The 16,919-nt window shown below is 46.9% G+C and overlaps 1 long non-coding RNA gene across 1 annotated transcript in view; it reads left to right on the top strand.

The window, feature by feature from the left end:
- LOC144608882 (uncharacterized) overlaps positions 1-16,127 on the top strand; it is a 50,449-nt gene extending 34,322 nt beyond the window's left edge. Inside the window, exons 2-3 of the long non-coding RNA XR_013549250.1 lie at positions 1,993-2,070; positions 15,998-16,127. This is a non-coding gene — a long non-coding RNA (uncharacterized LOC144608882). The remainder of the gene's footprint in view (positions 1-1,992; positions 2,071-15,997) is intronic.
- The last annotated feature ends 792 nt before the right edge of the window (positions 16,128-16,919 follow it).

Below are 16,919 nucleotides of genomic sequence, written 5' to 3'. Positions count from 1 at the left end.
TGGCAATGAATCCTATAGATTCACCACTCTCTGACTAAAGAATACCTCTCATCTCCTTTCTAAAGGTACATCCTTTTATTCTGAGGCTACGATCTCTGGTCCTAGACTCTACCACTAGATCTTAGCTTCATTATTCTAGATCCAAATAATGCTGTTGGTAAGACAATAGACAATAGACAATAGGTGCAGGAGTAGGCCATTCAGCCCTTCGAGCCAGCACCGCCATTCAATGCGATCATGGCTGATCACTCTCAATCAGTACCCCGTTCCTGCCTTCTCCCCATACCCCCTCACTCCGCTATCCTTAAGAGCTCTATCCAGCTCTCTCTTGAAAGCATCCAACGAACTGGCCTCCACTGCCTTCTGAGGCAGAGAATTCCACACCTTCACCACTCTCTGACTGAAAAAGTTCTTCCTCATCTCCGTTCTAATGTAAGGTTGTGCTATGCTGAAAATAAACACAAATATGTGCATGAATTAGGAACAGTTGTGGACCACGGACCCTTGAGCCCGATGCACTATTCAATAAGATGAAGGCCCACCTGTGGACCATCAGAACTTAGCATTCCTGGCTTCACCCAACAACTTTGCTTAGCAAGTTTCTCGTTAGCCCTGACATGGAACTGACAAGAAACAAGGTTATTGTTTCCATCACCCTTTGAGGAGCTTCGTTCACGATTTGTCCTGCCTCTCACCTTTCCCAGTTTTCTTCCCAACCCCCGCCCCACAATCAATCTTTAGTCTTTAGACATTCAGCATGGAAACAGCTCATTGGGCCCTGCGAGTCCACACTGACCAACGATCACTCCGTACATGAGCACTATCCTACACACAATAGGGACAATTTACAATTTACAGAAGCCAATTAACCGACAAACCTGTATGTCTTTGGAGTTGGGAGGAAACCAGAGTATTCGGAGAAAACCCACGCGGTCGCAAAGCTTTTGTTGCGTGCTAACCAGTCAGCAGAAAGATAAAACATGATTACAATCGAACCATTTACACTGTATAGATACATGACAAGGGAATAACTTTGAGCGCAAGGTAAAGCCAGCAAAGTCCGATCAAGGATAGTCCGAGGGTCACCAATGAGGTAGATAGTAGCTCAGGACCACTCTCTCATCATGACCATATTAGTAAAAGCACACTTGCCAGATTAGTTTCAGATTTTGTTTTGTTCACATCTTTACTGTAGTATAAGAAAATAACTGCAGATACTGGTACAAATCGAAGGTATTTATTCACAAAATGCTGGAGTAACTCAGCAGGTCAGGCAGCATCTCAGGAGAGAAGGACTGGGCGACGTTTCGGGTCAAGACCCTTCTTCAGACTGATGTCAGGGGGGCGGGACAAAGGAAGGATATAGGTGGAGACAGGAAGACAGTGGGAGATCTGGGAAGGGGGAGGGGAAGAGAGGGACAGAAGGACTATCTAAAGTTGGAGAGGTCAATGTTCATACCGCTGGGCTGCAAGCTGCCCAGGCGAAATATGAGGTGCTGTTCCTCCAATTTCCGGTGGGACTCACTATGGCACTGGAGGAGGCCCATGACAGAAAGGTCAGACTGGGAATGGGAGGGGGAGTTGAAGTGCTCAGCCACCGGGAGATCAGATTGGTTAATGCGGACTGAGCGCAGGTGTTGAGTGAAGCGATCGCCGAGAGTACTTTACTGTAGATCAATCTGTGCTTCGCCATGCACCTTCTCCTTCTACCCGATCATGCAACAACTGTACCTCCACTTCTCCAACCAACCCACAGCACGTCAGGAATACCTTTTCCCTGACTCTCAGTCTGAGGCAGGGTCTTGACCCGAAACGTCACCTATTCCTTCTCTCCAGAGATACTGCTTGTCCCGCTGAGGTGTAGTATTGTTAGGAATACAATGGCATCTTCCTGAATTATCCTGAATTACGTTAAACTTCAGGCGAAAGATTACACCCATGATTTTTTAGGTGTTAATTGGTTTGCCACCTGTATTTATGTTTTTATTCCAGGTTTCCGGACTTAACAGTTTACTATTTACTGGAAAACATTCACTCGGCCTTTCCATTCGGCAACGAGGCAATGCGAACGTAACTATTTTTAATCAATTTATCAATACATGTTTTAGTTAAATTGGGAATATCAATTAACATTAGATGTCAAGAACCTATGTGGTGATCCAGTTTTTCCACGGGTCACTAATTCAGGCGTTTCAAAATAGGTTAAGATAGACACAAAAAGCTGGAGTAACTCAGCAGGACAGGCAGCGTCCCCGGAGAGAAGGAATGGGTGACGTTTCGGGTTGAGACCCTTCCTCAAAATAAGGTTGACAACCCTGTTTTAAAAGTGCACGGAATTCAGCCATTTTTCGGCGTGGCAGTCAGTTCATGTTGGGGCAAAAACACTTGACAGTGAGCATAATTACAATGGGCTAATATGTTAATTATTTTTCATCTGGGAGATGAGGAAGGGTGTTTATGTTTAAGTTTCTGCTTTGCAGAGGGTGAAGGCGGTCCTAATATTACTGAATGGGAACAAAACGTCTTATTGTGTTGGGAAAGTCAGGCTGGGATCAAATTGAAAAGAAGCCCTTGTCATGAAAAGTACTCCATCTGCAATCAGATGAATAGGCTGCATGCGTGTGTCTCTCATCCTCAGGACTAATAGACTGCCAATCTGATTTTAACTTGTAATTTGTGGTTTCTTCTGTTGCCAGCACTGGCAGATGTAAGAGGGTGTCCATTAATGTTCAAGTCCATTATTCCTTTTGAAAAGAGGTCTGAGCTGATCATACTTACACAAGGAGTTTGATCCTGGACTCTTTTGTGTGCACATTGCAGCTCGGCTTCCTATCCCCGTAAAGTGGTGGCTCTCTTTCTTTCCCTTTTGCAAAAAATAACAAACTTGTTCAAAATGCGATTGCTAATCCTCATTCACTGCATCTGCAGCAAACTAACAATGCCACAAAGTGTGATTATGTATTCACGTCAAATACATTTTGCCTTCCATCCACTGGGCAACAAAAGTTTGAGATCAACAGCGTAAAATGAATCAGGTGTTGTAATGGTAGAGTTGCTGCCTTACAGCGCCAGAGACCTGGGTTCGATCGTGACTAGGGGTGATTGTCTGTACGGAGTTTGTACGTTCCCCCCGTGACCTGCGTGGGTTTTCTCCGAGATCTTCGAGTTCCTCCCACACTCCAAAGACGTACAGGTTTGTAGGTTAATTGGCTTGGTATAAAAATTGTAAAATTGTCCCTAGTGTGCAGGATAGTAGTGTTAATGTGCAGGGATCGCTGGTTGGAACAAACTCGGTGGGTCGAAGGGCCTGTTTTACGCACTGTATCTCTAAACTAAAAAGCTAAACTAAATTTAGGTCTGAGGTATCTGGACAATTGTCTCCCAACTTAGTTCGAATGAAAACCAGATTTCTCACACTATTTGTCACTGTTATATTTTTGGACATTTTAACATTAGTTTAGTTTCGAGATACAGCGTGGCAACAGGACCTTCGGCCCACCGGGTCCGCACCGACCAACGATCCCCGCACATTAACAACATCCTACGTACACGACGGACAATTAACAATTTTACTAGGAAAAATTAACCTAAAAACCTGTACGTCTTTGGAGTGTGGGAGGAAACCGGAGCTCACGGGGAAAACCCATGGAGGTCATGGAGAGAACGTATAAACTTCGCACAGACAAGCACCCGTAGTCAGGATGGAAACCAGGTCTCTGGTGCTGTAAGGCAGAAACCCTACCACATGCCTCCCCAAACTCCTCAACTCTCAGACAATGAGGAAAGGTCGTTTTGGTTCGGCCACAAAGTTACCAAGGAAGATTAATGCAAATCTGCAAGCAGTGTCAAATTATCTTAGTAAAGAGGAGTAAAGAGGTTCTTCTGCAGTTGTATAGGGCCCTGGTAAGACCACATCTGGAGGGGCCACAGTTTAAGAATAAGGGGTAGGCCATTTAGAACTGAGATGAGGAAAACCTTTTTCGGTCAGAGAGTTGTGAATCTGTGGAATTCTCTGCCTCAGAAGGCAGTGGAGGCTAATTCTCTGAATGCATTCAAGAGAGAGTTAGATAGAGCTCTTAAGGATAGCGGAGTCAGGGGGTATGGGGTCCTGATTGAGAATGATCAGCCATGATCACATTGAATGGCGGTGCTGGCTCGAAGGGCCGAATGGCCTCCTCCTGCACCTATTGTCTATTGTATTGTGTACAGTTTTGGTCTCCTAATTTGAGGAAGGTCATCGTAATTGAGGCAGTGCAGCGTAGGTTCACGAGATTGATCACTGGGTTGGCGGGACTGTCCTATGAGGGAAGATTGAAAAGACTAGGCTTGTATTCACTGGAGTTTAGAAAGATGAGAGGGGATCTTATAGAGACATATAAAATTATAAAAGGACTGGACAAGCTAGATGCAGGAGAAATGTTCCCAATGTTGGGCGAGTCCAGAACCAGCGGCCACAGTCTTAGAATAAAGGGGAGGCTATTTAAAACTGAGGTGAGAAGAAACCTTTTTACCCAGAGAGTTGTGAATTTGTGGAATTCTCTGCCACAGAGGGCAGTGGAAGCCAAATCACTGGATGAATTTAAGAGAAAGCTAGATAGAGCTCTGGGGGCTGGTGGAATCAAGGGATCTGAGGAGAACTTGGGCACAGGTTACTGATTGTGGATGAACAAGGAGGTACAGAACCTGCTGAGGGCACGCAACAATGCCTTTAAATCTGGTGACACTTCAGCATACAGTGTTGCCAGATCACACCTAAGCAAAGGTATTAAAAGGGCCAAAGACACCCATAGGCAACGGGTGGAAGACCACTTCAACACCACGGACACCAGAAGCATGTGGCAGGGTGTCAGGGACATCACTGGCTACAAGAGCAGCCCTGCCTGCCCCCACAGCGATATGGCATTGACCAACGAGCTTAACACCTTCTTTGCCCGCTTTGAAACTGGCAAAACCACCTTGAGTGAAAGAACCCCAGCTGAGGCGGTGGGACAGGTCTTGCAACTGAGCACACAGGAGGTACAACGCGCTCTGCAAAGGGTCAACCCACGCAAGGCTGCAGGACCGGATGGTGTTCAAGGAAGGGTACTGAAGGACTGTGCTGAACAGCTGGCTGAGGTATTCACCAGGATCTTTAACCTGTCATTATCTCTGGCTACGGTCCCCAAGTGCCTGAAGTCGGCTATCATAGTTCCGGTGCCGAAAAAAGCAAAGATCTCCAACCCGAACGACTACCGCCCGGTTGCCCTAACGCCGATTGTCATGAAGTGCTTTGAGAGGCTAGTCCTCTCACACATCAAATCCAGCATCCCTGACTCACTGGACCCACATCAATTTGCATACAGGGCAAATAGATCTACAGAGGACGCCATCTCTCTGGCTCTTCACACTGTCCTGACTCACCTAGAGAGACAGGGCACGTACGTGAGGATGCTATTCATAGACTATAGCTCCGCCTTCAACACGGTCATCCCCACCAAGCTCATCACCAAACTCCACCAGCTAGGCCTTAGCTCGTCATTATGTGACTGGATCCTGGACTTCCTGCTGGAACGACCGCAGGCAGTGAGAATGGGCCCGCACCTGTCCTCCACTATCACCCTGAGTACCGGCACACCACAGGGCTGTGTTCTGAGCCCCATGCTCTACTCCCTCTTCACACACGACTGTGTTCCTGCATTCGACACCAACACCATTGTCAAGTTTGCAGATGACACAACGGTGATCGGGCTGATCACCAACGGGGATGAAACAAACTATAGAGCGGAGGTGCAGAACCTGGCGGACTGGTGCTCGGATAACAACCTGTCCCTAAATACCACCAAGACCAAGGAGCTGATCATCAACTTCCGTAGGTCACATAACGGGGAATATGCCCCGATCTCTATCAATGGGGTCAGTGTGGAGAGAGTGTCCAGCTTCAAGTTTCTGGGCACTCACATTTCGGAGGACCTAACATGGTCCAATAACACTGCTGCGCTGGTCAAGAAGGCACAACAAAGACTGTTCTACTTAAGAACACTGAAAAAGTCTGGTCTACCCCAACAGCTGCTGAAGACCTTCTACCGCTGCACCATAGAGAGCATCCTAACGCATGGAATCCCTGTGTGGTACCTCAGCTGCACGGAGGCAGAAAGGAAAGCTCTACAGCGGGTAGTCCATAGAGCTCAGAGGGCCATCGGAACACAGCTACCAGACTTGGAGGGCATCTACAACACACGATGCCTCAGAAAAGCCACCAGCATCCACAAAGACTCTTCACACCCCTGCAACAGTCTGTTCGAACTCCTTCCATCGGGCAGACGATTCAAGGCCTTCTATGCCCGCACCTCCAGACTCAGGAACAGCTTCATCCCCAGGGCCATAGCTGCTATGAACCGGTCCTGTTGAGCCGGATGGCCACAACGCATAGATCAACTTGCACTTTACCCTGTCCAAAACTGTTACAACTGTTCGTTTCGTTGGGTTGCTGCTGTCTAAATTACCTAAATTAGTGCATCGTATGGGAGGCGCATTCCCAATCTCGTTGTACCCCTGGGTACAATGACAATAAAGATATATTGTATTGTATTGTATTGTATTGTATTGTATTGTATTGTATCAGCCATGATCACAATGAATGGCGGTGTTGGCTCAAAGGACCGAATGGCCTCCTCCTGCATCTATTATAATAAGAAATATATTAAAGATAATTTCTTAAATGGTGTAATTATCTTGACTTTTAATGTCTGCCCACTTTTTGGCTTGTCCACACTAATCCTATATGCCCACATTAAGTCCATATTCTTCTATGCCTTGCCTTTTCAAGTGTCCGTCTGAATGCCTCTTGAACATCATTTTATATCGAATTCTAACACCTCCTCTGGCAAATATTCCAGATATCAACCACTCTGTGTAAAATGTGGGGGGACCTCATTGAAACTTACCGAATAGTGAAAGGCTTGGATAGAGTGGATGTGGAGAGGATGTTTCCACTGGTGGGAGAGTCCAGGACTAGAGGTCATAGCCTCAGAATTAAAGGACGTTCCTTTAGGAAGGAGGTGAGGAGGAGTTTCTTTAGTCAGATAGTGGTGAATGTGTGGAATTCTTTGTCACAGAAGGCTGTGGGGGCCATCAATGGATATTTTTTAAGGCAGAGATAGATAGACTCTTGATTAGTACGGGTGTTAGGGGTTATAGGGAGAAGGCAGGTGAGATAGATCAGCCATGATTGAATGCCGGAGTAGACTTGATGGGCCGAATGCCCTAATTCTGCTCCTATCACTTATGACCTAAATTCTAACCCCTCAGATTCCCCTTAAAACTCTCATCTTAAGCCAATGTGCACTTTTTTTACTACCCCCCCCCCCCCCCCCCCCCCCATCATGGGAAGAACATTTTGATCATCTACCCTATCTGTACCTGTTATAATTTTATGAACCTCTGGACTTTAACAAAAGCCTTTGACAAGTTTAGGCCGCACAGTGGCGCAGCAGTAGAGTTTACTCAGTCAATTAACCTACATACCTGCAGGCTTACAGTTGCTATATTATAGCGACCCGAGTTCTATACTGACTCTGGGTGCTGTTTGCACAGAGTTTGTACGTTCTTCCCTGTGACCATGTGGGTTTTCTCTGGGTGCCCAACACTCCAAAGACATTCAGGTTAGTAGATTAATTGGCTGCTGTGAATTGTAAATTGTTCCTAGATTGTAGGAGAGTGCTAGTGTACGGGGGTGATCATTGGTTGGTGCGGACTCGGTGGGACGAAGGGCCTGTTTCCACGCTGTATCTCCAAAGTTGAACGATCTCTCACGATAGTGCAAAATGTTTGACCAAATTGAATTCAGGGTGAACTAGCTAATTGGATACAAAATCAGCTAAGTGGAAATAGGCAGAGGGTGATAATTTAGTTTTAGTTTAGTTTAATGTTACAGCGCAGAAACAGGCCCTTCGGCCCATCGAGTCTATGCCGAATAGCAATCCCCGCACATTGACACTGTCCTACACACACTAGGGACAATTTACACTTATACCAAGCCAACTAACCAAAATACGTGTGCGCCATTGAAGTTTGGGAGGAACCCGAAGATCTCGGAGAAAATCCACGTGGTCACGGGGGCAACGTACAAACTTCATAGAGACAGTGCCCGTAGTGAGGTTCGAACCCGGGTCTCTGGCGCTGCAAGCGCTGTAAGGCAGCAATCTTCCGCTGCGTCTCTGTTTAGCCCAGTTTAGGCCCTTCTCGATCTGAAACATTACCTATGGGAGGCACGGTGGCGCAGCGGTAGAGTTGCTGCCTTACAGCGAATGCAGCGCCGGAGACTCAGGTTCGATCCTGACTACGGGCGCCGTCTGTACGGAGTTTGTACGTTCTCCCCGTGACCTGCGTGGGTTTTCTCCGAGATCTTCGGTTTCCTCCCACACTCCAAAGACGTACAGGTATGTAGGTTAATTGACTGGGTAAATGTAAAAATTGTCCCTAGTGGGTGTAGGATAGTGTCAATGTGCGGGGACCGCTGGGCGGCGCGGACTCGGTGGGCCGAAGGGCCTGTTTCCACGCTGTATCTCTAAATCTAAAAAAAAAAATCTATTCCTTTTCGCCAAAGATGCTGCCTGACCTGCTGAGTTACTCCAGCATTTTGTGTCTATCTTTGCGTAAATCAGCATCTGTTGTTCCTTCCTGAGCATTTGTCAGGTTTGTCTTCATTAGTCAGGGCATTGAGTATAAGAGCCCGTGTTGCAAATGTGCCAATCACGGGTGAGACCACACTTGGAGTATTGGCTGCAGTTCTATTGCCCAGCTATAGGAAGGATGTAATTGAGCTGGAAAGGGCGTAGAAAAGATTCACAAGATTGTTACCGGAACTTGAGGGCTTAAGGAGGGGCTGGGATAGGGTGGTACTTTTCCCACGAGGGCATAGAAGGTTGAGGGCGACCTTATAGAGGGATATAAAATCAGGGGGGATTAGTTTAGTTTATTTTAGTTTAGAGATACAGCGAGGAAACTGGCCCTTCAGCCCATTGAGTCCGCGCCAATAATCGATCTCCGCACACTAACACTATCCTACACACACTGTGGACAAGTTACAATTTTACCAAGCCTATTAACCTACAAACCTGCACATCTTTGGAGAGTGGGAGAAATCTGGAGCTCCCAGAGAAAATCCACATAGAAACATAGAAACATAGAAAATAGGTGCAGGAGGAGGCCATTTGGCCCTTCGAGCCAGCACCGCCATTCATTGTGATCATGGCTGATCATCCACAATCAGTAACCCGTGCCTACCTTCTCCCCATATCCCTTGATTCCACTAGCCCCTAGAGCTCTATCTAACTCTCTTTTAAATTCATCCTGCGAATTGGCCTCCACTGCCCCTGTTGGCAGAGAATTCCACAAATTCACAACTCTCTGGGTGAAAAGGTTTCTTCTCGCCTCAGTTTTAAATGGCCTCCCCTTTATTCTTTGACTGAGGCCCCTGGTTCTGGACTCCCCCCAACATTGGGAAAAAATTTCCTGCATCTAGCTTGTCCAGTCCTTTTATAACTTTATATGTCTCCATAAGATCCCCACTCATCCTTCTAAACTCCAGTGAAGTGGGAGAATGACCTAACTCCGTACAAGGCAGCACCCGTGGTTGGGATTGAACCCGGCAGCAACTCTGCTGCTGCACCACAGTAGATGTAGATAAGGTGGATGGCCACAGTCTTTTCGTCAGGGTAGTGGAGTATAAAACTAGAGGGCGTAGTTGGAGGGTAAGAGGGGAAAGATTGAAAATACACCTGAAAGGCAACGTTTACACACGGTGGATAAAAAGAGCTGCTAGGTGCAGCTGTAGAAGTAGGTATAACTACAACATCTAAAGGATACGGTTTAGAGTGATATGGGGCAAACACTCAGCTGATATCTTGGTCAGTGTGGATGAGTTGGGATGAAGGGTCTATTTCTGTGCTTTATCAAGGAGGCTTGTATACACTGGAATTTAGAAGGATGAGAGGAGATCTTATCGAAACGTATAAGATTATTAAGGGGTTGGACATGTTAGAGGCAGGAAACATGTTCCCAATGTTGGGGGAGTCCAGAACAAGTCGCCACAGTTTAAGAATAAGAGGTAGGCCATTTAGAACTGAGATGAGGAAAGACTTTTTCAGTCAGAGAGTTGTGAATCTGTGGAATTCTCTGCCTCAGAAGGCAGTGGAGGCCAATTCTCTGAATGCATTCAAGAGAGAGCTGGGTAGAGCTCTTAAGGATAGCGGAGTCAGGGGGTATGGGGAGAAGGCAGGAACGGGGTACTGATTGAGAATGATCAGCCATGATCACATTGAATGGTGGTGCTGGCTCGAAGGGCCGAATGGCCTCCTCCTGCACCTATTGTCTATTGTCTATTATCAATCTCAGACACTGTGACTTTATCAGGTTATCACTCAGTCTCCATTGTCCCATAAAAAGCAAACCCAGCCTATCCAATCTCTCCGCAGAACTGATTAGTCAATAGTCAATAGTCAATCCTCCAATCCACGCAATATTCCGATGAAGGGTCTCGACCCAATAAATCACCTATTCCCTTTCTCCAGAGCTGCCGCCTGACCCGCTGAGTGTCTCCAGCTTCTTGTGTCCATCTTTGGTTTAAAGTTCCTTCCCACATACTATCCCAATGAATCTCCTCCGTACTCTCTCCGATGCAAACACGTCTCTCTCATCGACTCAATTAGAGCGCAGCACGGTGGCGCAGCGGTAGAGTAGCTGCCTTACAGCGCCAGAGACCCGGGTTCCATCCAGAACGCGGGTGCTTTGTCTGTGCGGAGTTTGTAAGTTCTCCCCGTGACTTGCGTGGGTTTTCTCCCGCTGTTCCACTTTCCTCCCACACTCCAAAGACGTACAAATTTGCAGGTTGATTGGCTTGGTGTAAATGTAAAATTGTCCCAAGTGTGTGTAGGATCGTGTTAATGTGAGGGGGTCGTGGACTCGCTGGGACGAAGGGCCTGTTTCCGCGCTGTATCTTTAAACTAAACTCAACTAAGAGCTAAAAATACTGAAGGGTCCTGACCAGAATCGGCACCCATCCATGTACTCCAGAGATGCTGTCTGACCTGCTGAGCTACTCCAGCACTTGTGTCCTTTGGTGTAAACCTGCATCTGCAGTTCCTTGTTTTACACAAGTGTAATCTAACCAGTGTTTATAGGTTTGCAAAGAAACTCCCAATTTGTATATTCCAGGCCGCAACCTGTAAAAGCGAGCAAGTTTTCTTCCTTATGTTCAGTCTGAACAAATGTCCATGCCCAAAAGGTGCTCTGTCTATTCTCTCCGTAGATGCTGCCTGACCCACTGAGTTCCTCCAGCACTTTGTATTTTGCTGCAGATTCCACCATCTGTCTCCATTGTCAGAGTGAGGCCAAACGTAAATTGGAGGAACAGGATCCCATATTTCGGCTTACAGCCCAGAATATTGATTTCTCTAACTTCAAGTAACCCCAGCATTCCCTCTCTGTCTATCCCTCCCCCCACCCAAGTCGCACCTGCTTCTCGCTTTCACCCAACATACAGCTAACAATGGCCTGTTTCCTTTATCACCCTTACTTTTCTGCCTCTCTTTCATTCATTGTCCTCTCCATTTGTAAATGATTTACTTGGATGTTTCAAATTTCCTTTGCCATCTAGAATCCATTCAAGTGTAATCTAAAATTGTTTATCCTATTCCTTGGCTTCATCTGCAATATTCCATCAACCACATCCTACAATTCTATCTAAAGTACACTTCACCCGAAACATATGAGCATTACCACACCGAAAATAAGCTGTGTTACATACATTCATTACCCAGGAGTGTGCACGTTCAAAAAGACACTATTCTGACTTAAAGCTGCCCAGTATCCACACTTAAGATAGACATACTATGCTATACACCCGTGCACCCTGGCCACACACTCATTTCACCCCTGCCATCAGGAAGAAGGTACAGGAGCCTGAAAACTAACATCCAGGTTCAATGGTTAATTGGCTGGGTAAATGTGAAAATTGTCCCTAGTGGGTGTAGGATAGTGTTAATGTGTGGGGATCACTGGGCGGCACGGACTTGGAGGGCCGAAAAGGCCTGTTTCCGGCTGTATATATATGATATGATATGATATGAACCATCAGGCTATTAAACAATACAACCTCAAATATGCTCTGAACTACAATAGACTATTATGTTATTATTGCACTATTATTGTTTGTTTTAATGTGTACGTATGTGTGCGCGTGTATATATATATATATATATATATATATATATAGTAGATACACCGATCAGCCAAAACATTATGACCACCTGCCTAAAATGCTGTTGGTCCTCCGTGTGCAGCCCCATACACAGCAGGGTGCGATGCACTGTGTGTTGTGACACTTTCCTCACGTGACCAGCATTAAAATTCTCTGTGACTTGTGCCACAGTAGAACCTTCTTTTCGGACCTGACGGGATAGCCTTCGTTGCCCTCGCGCATCGATGAGCCTTGGGCGCCCAACACCCTGTCGCCGGTTTGTGGTTTGTCCCTCCTCGGACCACTGTCGGTAGGTACTCACCACTGCTGACCAGGAGCACCCCACAAGCCTTGGCGTTTCAGAGATGCTCTGACCCAGTCGTCTGGCCATGCCAATTTGGCCCTTGTCAAAGTCGCTCAGGTCTTTACTCCTGCCCATTTCTCCTGCATCCAACACATCAACTTCAAGAACTGACTGTTCACTTGCTGCCTAATATATCCCACCCCTCAGCCATGACCAAGGGGGCCTAAGAAGAAGAAGGATCAGTGTATATATACATACATACATGTATAAATACATACATACACACACACACACACACACACACACACGTACACGCACACACAACCAAATGTGGGCAGGTGGGACCCATGCAGATGGGGCATCTTTATTGGCATGGGCAAGTTGGGCCGAAGGGCCTGTTTCAATGCTGTGTGCCTGCATGATGCTATGAGTGGCCTACTAATGCTCCTAACTGGTTAATTGGCCTCTGTAAAAATATAGCCCCTACTGTGTAGAACTACAATAACAACACGATTGGCCACGTGTTTATTGGTGCCACTAGTAGCTGATTTTATGACCAACATGTTAAGTTTAGTTTATTGTCACATGTACCGTGGTACAGTGAAAAGCTTTTGTTGCGTGCTAACCAGTCAGTGGAAAGACATCGCATGATTACATAGAAATATAGAAACATAGAAAATAGGTGCAGGAGGAGGCCATTCAGCCCTTCGAGCCAGCACCGCCATTCACCGTGATCATGGCTGATCGTCCACAATCAATAACCCGTGCCTGCCTTCTCCCCATATCCCCTGACTGCATCAGCCCCCAAAGCTCTATCTAACTCTCTCTTAAATCCATCCAGTGATTTGGCCTCCACTGCCCTCTGTGGCAGAGAATTCCACAAATTCACAACTCTCTGGGTGAAAAAGTTCCTTCTCACCTCAGTTTTAAATGGCCTCCCCTTTATTCTAAGACTGTGGCCCCCGGTTCTGGACTCGCCCAACATTGGGAACATTTTTCCTGCATCCAGTTTGTCCAGTCCTTTCATAATTGGATATGTCTCTATAAGATCCCCTCTCATCCTTCTAAACTCCAGTGAATACAAGCCTAGTCTTTTCAATCTTTCTTCATATGACAGTCCCGCCATCCCAGGGATCAATCTCGTGAGCCTACGCTGCACTGCCTCAATTACAAGGATGTCCTTCCTCAAATTAGGAGACCAAAACTGTACACAATAGAACAAAACTGTACACAATTATTTCACAAAATGTTAGAGGTTGTTTGATCACAAGCCAGCATTTAGAAAAATGAGAGGGGATCTTATCGAAACGTATAAGATTATTAAGGGGTTGGACACGTTAGAGGCAGGAAACATGTTCCCAATGTTGGGGGAGTCCAGAACAAGGGGCCACACTTTAAGAATAAGGGGTAGGCCATTTAGAACTGAGATGTGGAAAAACCTTTTTCAGTCAGCGAGTTGTGAATCTGTGGAATTCTCTGCCTCAGAAGGCAGTGGAGGCCAATTCTCTGAATGCATTCAAGAGAGAGCTAGATAGAGCTCTTAAGGATAGCGGAGTCAGGGGGTATGGGGAGAAGGCAGGAACGGGGTACTGGTTGAGAATGATCAGCCATGATCACATTGAATGGCGGTGCTGGCTCGAAGGGCCGAATGGCCTACTCCTGTACCTATTGTCTAACTGCTGGTAATTGTGCAGCCAGACTGAGAGTGGAAGGGAATGAGAGGGGTGGCACATCGGTACAACCTGTCGAGCTGCTGCCTCACGGTGCCAGAGACCCAGGTTTGATCCTGAACTAGGTTGCTGTCCGTGCGGAATTTGCATGTTCTCCCTGTGACTGTGTGGGTTTCCTCTGGGTGCTCTGGTTTCCTTCCACATCCCAAAGGGTAATTGGCCTCTGTGAAAGTATTGCCCCTAATGTGCAGAGAGTGGATGAGAAAGTGGGTAACATGGAAAAAAGTGTGAACTAGTGATTGAGTGGACTCGGTGGGCCGAAGGGCCTGTTTCAATAGACAATAGACAAAAGACAATAGGTGCAGGAGGAGGCCATTCGGCTCTTCGAGCCAGCACCGCCATTCAATGTGATCATGGCTGATCATTCTCAATCAGTACCCCGTTCCTGCATTCTCCCCATACCCCCTGACTCCACTATCCTTAAGAGCTCTATCTCGCTCTCTCTTGAATGTATTCAGTGAATTTTAGACATACAGCGCGGAAACAGGCCCTTCGGCCCACTGAGTCCACGCCGCCCAGCAATCCCCGCACATTAACACTATCCTACACACAGTAGGGACAATTTTTACATATTACCCAGTCAATTAACCTACATACCTGTACGTCTTTGGAGTGTGGGAGGAAACCGAACATCTCGGAGAAAACCCACGCAGGTCACGGGGAGAACGTACAAACTCCGTACAGACGGTGCCCGTAGTCAGGATCGAACCTGAGTCTCCGGCGCTGCATTCGCTGTAAGGCAGCAACTCTACCGCTGCGGCACCGTGCCGCACATCTGATGCCATCTGACTCAGAGTTACTCCAGCATGTTGTGTTTTACCCAATTTCGACCCTGTGCCAACCTACATATGACAAATAAATTAAATAACTTTAAAAAAAAATTAAAACAATTTACAATTTTGTTTTACCCAAGCCAATTAATCTGACTCATAGTCAGGATCAAACTTGGGTCTCCGGCGCTGTAAGGCAGCAACTCTACCCCTGTGCCACTGTACACACCCTGTGGGTCAGAGATTAGTTGAGTTTGGTTTAGAGATACAGTGCGGAAACAGGCCCTTCGGCCCACCGGGTCTGCACCGACCAGCGATCCCCACACATTAACACTGCACTACACATACTAGGGACTGTTTTTTTTATATAGACACATTTATACCCAGCCAATTAACCTACATACCTGTACGTCGTTGGAGCGTGGGAGGGAACCGAAGATCTCGGAGGAAACCCACGCAGGTCATGGGGAGAACATACAAACTCTGTACAGACTGCACCCGTAACCAGGATCGAACCCGGGTCCCTGGCGGAGCAAAGTACTGGCTCTACCGCTATGCTACTGCGCTGCTCGATCTAATCTATATACTAAAACTCTCGTTTGTTTGTTTGTTTGTTCCTGAACTACAGCCAAAACGGTACACGGTAGCGTGACAATTTCAGGGCCCACCTTATTCACCGTTGTCCCTTTGGTGCTAATGCAAGAAGTTTCATTGAAATCGGTGTTATATTTTCAAAGTTATTCACATTTTAAACTTTAAAACTATCTCCGAGGGAGGGAGGGGGAGGGAGGGAGGGGGGAGGATAAGGGAGGTTGATGGGGATGGAGTGGGGGGAAGGGTGAAGGGGGGAGGGTGAGGAGGGAGGGAGAGGGAGGAAGGGGGGGAAGGGGAGGGGGGGGGGAGGAGAGGGTGCTGCACCAATGCAGGAGAGGTTTGGGCCCACTGGTCTACTGAAGCTTTTTGTGTCTCTCTTCAGTTTAAACCAGCGTCTGCAGTTCCTTCCTACGCATCTGTGGAGGACATGAATAGATGACGATGGTCCGATTTCCCAGCTCTGGGCAAGATGCTCCGTGCACCTACCCGATCTGTTCCCCAAAACTGATGGAAACAGTGAGTGTGAAATGACAGCAGGATATAAAACAAGAGTACAAGTGTGTTTCTGGTTGCTTAGCCATACAAGCAAACGACAGTTGGGCTAAGGGAAGGTGTCTGTGGGGTGCCTTGAATTGATATTTATCCCTATTCATTACAACATTGTGTGCCATATGTCCCAGTAAATCAAGGGCGAGGCTTAATTAATCTGCAAAATACTCTCAAGTGTATGCAAACCTCTTTCGTCCATATTCTTGCAAAGAAACACGAGCGTTTCAGTTGTAAAACCAATCCACTCACTCATGGTCCTAACAACAAAATTAATGTTCAACTTTTGATTTTAGATTTTTTTTTTTAGAGATACAGCGCGGAAACAGGCCCTTCGGCCCACCGAGTCCGCGCCGCCCAGCGATCCTCGCACATTAACACTATCCTACACACACTAGGGACAATTTTTACATTTACCCAGTCAATTAACCTACATACCTGTACGTCTTTGGAGTGTGGGAGGAAACCGAAGATCTCGGAGAAAACCCAAGCAGGTCACGGGGAGAACGTACAAACTCTGTACAGACGGCGCCCGTAGTCAGGATCGACCCTGAGTCTCTGGCGCTGCATTCGCTGTAAGGCAGCAACTCTACCGCTGCGCCACCGTGCCACCCCTTTTATCCACAATGTCACCTCAAAATGTAATTAATCTGAATGATACTACTGTCTCCCTCCTCGGCGACCCTCGGACTATACCTGATCGGAATTTGCTGACTTTACCTTGCGCTAAACGTTATTCCCTTACCACTGTGAATGGC

Source organism: Rhinoraja longicauda, chromosome 2, assembly GCF_053455715.1.
Source record: "Rhinoraja longicauda isolate Sanriku21f chromosome 2, sRhiLon1.1, whole genome shotgun sequence".
NCBI lineage: Eukaryota > Metazoa > Chordata > Chondrichthyes > Rajiformes > Arhynchobatidae > Rhinoraja > Rhinoraja longicauda.
This window is presented reverse-complemented; position numbering and strand designations above follow the sequence as displayed.